Source organism: Desmodus rotundus, chromosome 8 (genome assembly GCF_022682495.2).
Source record: "Desmodus rotundus isolate HL8 chromosome 8, HLdesRot8A.1, whole genome shotgun sequence".
Taxonomy (NCBI): Eukaryota; Metazoa; Chordata; class Mammalia; order Chiroptera; family Phyllostomidae; genus Desmodus; species Desmodus rotundus.
Window position 1 is genome coordinate 107,228,756 of NC_071394.1, and position 6,432 is coordinate 107,235,187.

General features: G+C 46.6%; 1 pseudogene; it reads left to right on the plus strand.

The window, feature by feature from the left end:
* The first annotated feature begins 2,492 nt into the window (after positions 1 to 2,492).
* On the plus strand, positions 2,493 to 2,999 carry LOC139441105 (ferritin light chain pseudogene; annotated as a pseudogene).
* The last annotated feature ends 3,433 nt before the right edge of the window (positions 3,000 to 6,432 follow it).

Consider the following 6,432-nt stretch of genomic DNA (forward strand, 5'->3'; position numbering starts at 1 on the left):
TGAGTAGAAAGTGAGGATGGAAACTTCTGCCCTTCCATTGTAGGTTGGTGGTGAAGAAAGTCGTATTACCTCTCAGCCTCTCCCAAATCACTGTTTTGATCTGAGCGTGGGTCTTAGGCCTGACTCATAGATATTGATTAACCCTACAGATAACATCAGGCAGTAAAACAGTGTGCGATTTAGCCACCCCCGCCCCACCGCCAAAAATCCCGACATTTCAGAATATCAGGGGGGTCATACCAGCTAACACTGCTGAACCAACTTTTCTTTAATCCTCAATGGAGGATATTCTTATTGATTTTAGAAAAAGGGGAAGGGAGGAGGAGAGAGGGAGGGAGAAACATCGATCAGTTCCTTTCTCACATGCACCCAGACTGGCCACCAAACCCGCATCCTAGGCATGTGCCCTGACTGGGAATCGAACCAGCAACATTTTGACTTATGGGACAGCACTCGTGTCAACTGAGCACCTGGCCAGGGTGAACCAACCTTTTAAACATTGATTCAAAATTTTATTCAACAGAGAACTCTTGCAGCTTTTTAAGGCCAGTGTTCCAACTTTCTCGTCATCTCGTGAGATGGTAAGGAGCCTTGGGCGGTACAGATAGGTACTCTCGGTCTCTGTGCCTCTTCACGGAGGCGAGGCTGATGCAGAATGCCTGTGGGTTAGTCGGTCATTTCTCCTATTTATTTGATAAGTTAGGCTGCCTTAATTTCTCAAACACAGAAGGTCAACTACCTGGCCAACTTTAAGAAATCTTCCAGTAATTCTTTTCTTTCAGCACTGGGGAGAAAAGTGTCTGAGCTTTTTAGAATCTGGGTGTTCCCCAGGCATGGAGATTCATAATTTCCTATTTGCTGGTCTCTGTGTGGAATTTCGTGTCTGGCCAGGGCAGGGGTCCTTTTTGTTGCCGCCTGAGCTCTTTGTGGATCCTGTGCGGAGCCAGAGCTGGTTTTCTGTTCTCACTGAAATCAGAGAGAGGTTCAGAGACCCTACCGAATGCATAAACAAAAATTAGGGACAAAATCATTACAGATCAATCATCCAGTTTGATTTTAAGAGGACATGAAAGAAAAGGAGTAATGGATTTTTAAACCTTAAAAAGAAATTTCATTTTGTATCACAAAAGTAGTTTTCTTTATTATACCAATTTAGAAAAAGAAAGAGGAAAAGGCTTCGTGATTCCCACCTTGCAGAGTTACTGAGACTGTCGACGTGGATAATAAAACCTGTACAATAAATAGGATTTCCTAGGCAAGCTATTTCATAGTCTTTTTTTTCAGTTGATAATGTATCTTTTAGTGTCTTAAAGTTTGTGTCTTTGGTGGTTCTTTTTGTTGTTGTTTTGCAACTGGAAACAATCCTATGATGAATGTCTTCATGGCTAAATTTTTGTGGACATCATTAATTATCTTCTTATGTAAATTACTGGAAGTGAAATGACTGGATCGAAGGATATGTAATACTAAATTGACCCTCAGAAAAGTTATACCAAGTTAAATGTGTTTAAAATCTCCGCGGTTAAGGCATCTGGTCCCTCCCTCCCTGACACGAGGCGTTCATTGGCTTCCTCCGCCAGCCATCACCCAGTTACCAGCAATTTCTCCCCTAACTCCAGCCAGGGATGTTGTTATCCTTTCCTTTCTCAAGTTCCAGAGGGGGCAGTGCCCACCCTTCTTTATTGCACTTTTCTCCCTCCATTCCTGGGCTAGATTTGTCATCCCAGTGAGCCAAGCAAGGTTCCTTAACACTATCTAGGAATTTTCAGAATCTCTGGGAAGAACCAATGCCCTGGGTGGAGTTACTGGGCCGCTGCGTGGAAAGCGGGAAGGAATGCAGAAGCACGTATCACTTCAGCTGTGGATGGTGGGTGGGTCCAAGTATGTCCCTCAGCAGACACCCAGAGCCCTAGGAAGGGTGGGCCACTGCAGCACAAGGGAGGGGGGAGGCTGGCTTCACCTGGCCCGCCTGGTGAGAGGTGGTGGTGTGTATGTATATGTATTATCTCTCAATATAAATTCAAAGTTTTTTCATTAATCGCGAGAATGGGAAGTGAGGGAAGTGACGAAGGGGGTAATAAAATGGGACCAAAAGTAACACTTCGCAATTTACTTCAGAGTTTTCACAAATAAAACACCTAAGCTATTGTAAATTACCACAGAACTATGACAGACAGAATCATATAACTTACCCATGGCTGCTGCTATCTATACTCCTAACAATTTAACTTCCAAAGATACAAAGCATGTAAAAGTAGAATCGCAAGGGAAAATCACGAGTCCGTGGCAGAGCCCTCGGTGGTCCCCAGGAGCTGACTCTTGCTTCAACAGTGTTTGGACGGAATAGACGCAGGGACGCCCCTTCTTCCAGCCTCCGGCCACCCTGCAACCTCTTCTCCAGTCACCGCCCTTGGAACCACCTCAGCCATCCTCGGCCTCTGAGAGCAGCCAACACCGTTTTTTTGAGCTTAAATCCTTATTGCTGAGCAACCATGAGCCCCGCAATTTGTCAGAATTATTCCACTGCGGTGGAGGCCACTATCAACCACCTGGTCAGCCTGCCTCTGTAGGCCTCCTAACCTACCTCTCCCAGGACTCCTGTTTCCCCCAGGATGACATGGCTCTGCAGGGCATGGGCCACTTCTTCCACGAGCTGGCCTGGCCAAGCGTCTCTTAAAGGTGCAAAACCACCAAGATGATCTCGACCTCTTTTAGGACGTGCAGAAGCCATCCCCAGGTGAGCAAGGTGAGGCTCTGGATGCCATGGAAGCCACCATGGTCCTGGAGAAGAACCTGAACCAGGCCCTTTGGGGGCTGCAGGCCCTGGGTTCTACCCACACAGACCCTCCTCTCTGTGACTTCCTGGAGAACCATGTCCTGGATGAGCAGGTGAAACTCATCACGATGGGCGACATCTGACTCACCTCCTTAGGCTGGCCGGCCCCCAGACTGGGCTGGGTGAGCATCTCTTCGAAAGGCTCACCCTCAAGCATGACTAGGAGCCTTTGGAGCCCAGAGGCCTTTTAGGGGCCCCTCTATACCCCCTGGTGTCTGGCTTTTGCCTGATCCTCTCCCTGAAACCAGTAAACACCCTTTTAACCACCCTGGAGCCTTGAACCAAATGGAAACAATAAAGCTTTTTGCAGCGAAATAAATAAGTAATAAATAAATAAATACATAAATCACAAATATGTGATTATAGTAGAAAATTTTAACATATCCCTATCAGGTTTGTTAAACTGATAGATGAAGCAGAAAAAACATCAATAAGGACTTAAAGGATTTCAGCAAGACAATGAAGTTTAATGTACATTTAAAGAGCTATTACTTCCTGGCAGCACAAAACTCCCTCTGGACTCTTCTAGGCATTAGTGAATATTATCCTCTTTCTGGAACATTCACTCCAGCCTTAGCCTGGATGAGACTCCTATCATTTCTGCCTTTATTGCATCAGTGACAATAATAACATCTCAGATGTATTGAGCCAAGGGCTAATTACTTTAGGCCAAGGGCTAATTACTTTAACTGTTACCTAATTTAATCTTCAAAATAACTCTCTGAGGCGGTACTTTCCAAAACAGGAGCTACCAGCCACGTGTGCCTCTGGAGCACTCGGAATGCGGCAGGTCGGAACTGATCCTGGTGTAAAGGTAAAATGCGCACTGGGGTTCCAAGACAGCACCAAAAATATATGCATTACAGGTTGGTACCAACAATGTCATATACAAACAGCAGCAGACAAGTCTACTCTGTGACCACGATGACACAAGACAAAAACAGGGCCACTCTGAAATTGTACCTGAGGACAAACAGAACAAGAACCTGGTCCAAACCACAAAACGACCAAACGCACCTCCTATCAGTCACAGCTCTTATCAATCACAGCTTGGCTCCTCTCACTCCTGAGGGATGCACGTTATCATGGTATCATAGCGTTGCTCCTGCTTCCAGATGGCACCCAGCCCAGACCAAAACCCTGACAAGTGTGCTGACTTCTTTGAATTCTCTCCCAAATCACCTCATACAAGTTCAAGTCCCGCAACAATCCCCTCCCAACATGCGGGTTCTGAATCGCCTCCTGGCTCCTTGCGAAGTGTTTCTTCCAAGGTGCCTCAAGTCACTAAATCAACTTTGTTCAACCACTGTGTATTCCTGATGTTCTTTGGCTTGAGGGTATTGAGAAGCCCATTTAACAGAAAAGAAAACTGAAGCACAGAAAGGCCAAGTAACTCCCTTAAGGTCACACAGGGTACTGGGCTATAGGATCCTCACCCCCAAGCACACGTCAGGTTCTCTGGGGATGGGACCCAGGCATTCATGGGTATTAACAGCTTCCCACAACCTAGAGGGTAGTGTGTTAACTGAAATAATTCAGACAAAAACAAATACCATGTGATTTCACTTATATGTGGAATCTAAAGAGCAAAGTCAAGCAACAAAACAGAAACAGACTCAAAAACAGAACAGACTGATGGCTGCCAGTTGGGAAGGGTTTGGGGGGCTGGGTGAAAAAGGTAAAGGGATTTAGAAGTACAAGTTGGTAGTGACAAAATAGTCCTGGGGATGTAAAGCACAGCATAGGAAATACAGTCAATAATATTGTCATAACTACGGATGATGCCAGTGGGTACCAGAATTATTGGGGGAATCAGTAAATTACATAAAAGTCTAATCACTGTGCTGTACACCTGGAACTAATATAAAACAATATTGAATGTCAAGTGTAATTGAAAATTTAAAAAGAAAAATCCCATAGCGATAGCCAGCCAGCGCTGAGAAACACTGGCTAGAAGATACCTATCGTGGCGCACGTCCCACTTTAACATGCCCTCTGATCGCTGGGGACCTCGCGTACTCGCGGATTCTGATTCCGGGCTCTGGGCGGAGCCTGAGATTCTCCAGTTCCAAGGAGCCCCCAGGTGGTGCCGACGCTGCTCGCTCGCGCCCCCCGGAGCACAGTATGAGCAACAGAGTCTAAAGTTCCTGCAGTTCCAAACCCCTGACTCGCCGGAAGTGCGCTTTGTTTCTGTATTTATTTTGAATGACAACAACAACATAACGTACATCTTCATTTACTGAGCTCCTTAATTCACCAAGCACCATGCCAGGCGCCGGGGAACCAGCAGGAGACCAGACAGAGAATGTCTCTGCCGGCCAGAGCCGCCTTTCCAGGGACTGAGAGGCAGGGTCACGCCTGTTTAAAGCTGGGAGTCTAGAGACCAGGGGTCAGCGGTTTTGTGCTTCCACACTAGCCCCGTGACCTTGGTGTTGGTCGGAGAACCTGGCATCTTCCCGTGAGCAGCATCACTGTATTGCTTGATTATCTCCTGAACAGCGTGAGTGCGGGAACCATATGTGTGCTCCAGACACATTCGTGATGTGTTAGTGAGAGGCCAGGGGTGGGGGGAACACCATCTATTCGAGATCATGAAAATAGAAAGTCTGTTGTTATTCTTAAACATCACGGCAATTCTGATAGAATTTAAAAGTCCATTGTTTAGCACCCATGGCAAACACCCCCCCCCCCCCCCCGCCCAATTACCAATATTTTAAAGTAGGTCAGAGTTTCTGGGTCTTGGGTCTCAAGACTGTACCTATAATAAGTGAAATTCAAATGTTTTCTTCGCTCTTCCATGTAAATGGTTTTGACGTGGCATTTTAATTCGTCTCCAAAAGGTGTCCTTTGTGTGCTGCTGGGAGCTTGGGGAATTTGCAGACCTTACCTGATCGGTTTCTCCTGAGTGTCAGGCCCGCAGAGCCAGCCTATGGAAAGCAGGCATTCTCTTTCTGTCAGCGTATGGCCAGCTGTGTAGGGTGGACCAGAGAAGGCGGTCCTTGACTCCCGGAAGCTGGCCTGGTGCTCTCAGCTGGGCGTGGCCTCCTCCTGCACAACATAATACTCCTACAGAACATCAGCATCAGAGGAGGTCACTCTGTGAGTTTCACAGACGAGACAAAAACAAGCCAACCCTGCCACCATGTCTGAACACAGGCAAAACACGAACATCGTTCAGACCACAAAAATGACCTAACACCCGCCTATCCTGGCTCAGATGAGTGACTGCTGGTTCTTTGCCAATTTCAACTTGACCCCAGTCTACTCTCCCTTCTTTCTAAATAGAGTTATCAAGGCACCCACCCCACCATAGAATTCTCCTGGCACATAGTGGCCACTCAAGAGAGAATTGTTGACTAGAACTCCAAATTCTTGACTTCACGTACCCTCTTCTCCAACCACTATTTCCTATTCTTCTAGCTCCTATGACCCTAGAGACAGGGGAAGGGAAGAAGAGAGAGAGGGAGAGAAATATGATGTGAGAGGAACATTGGTCTGTTGCCTCACATAAGTGGTCCCATCAGGACAAAACTGGTAAGCTAGGCATGTGCGCTGACCAAGAATCGAACCAGTGACCTTTCGGTTTATGAGAGGAT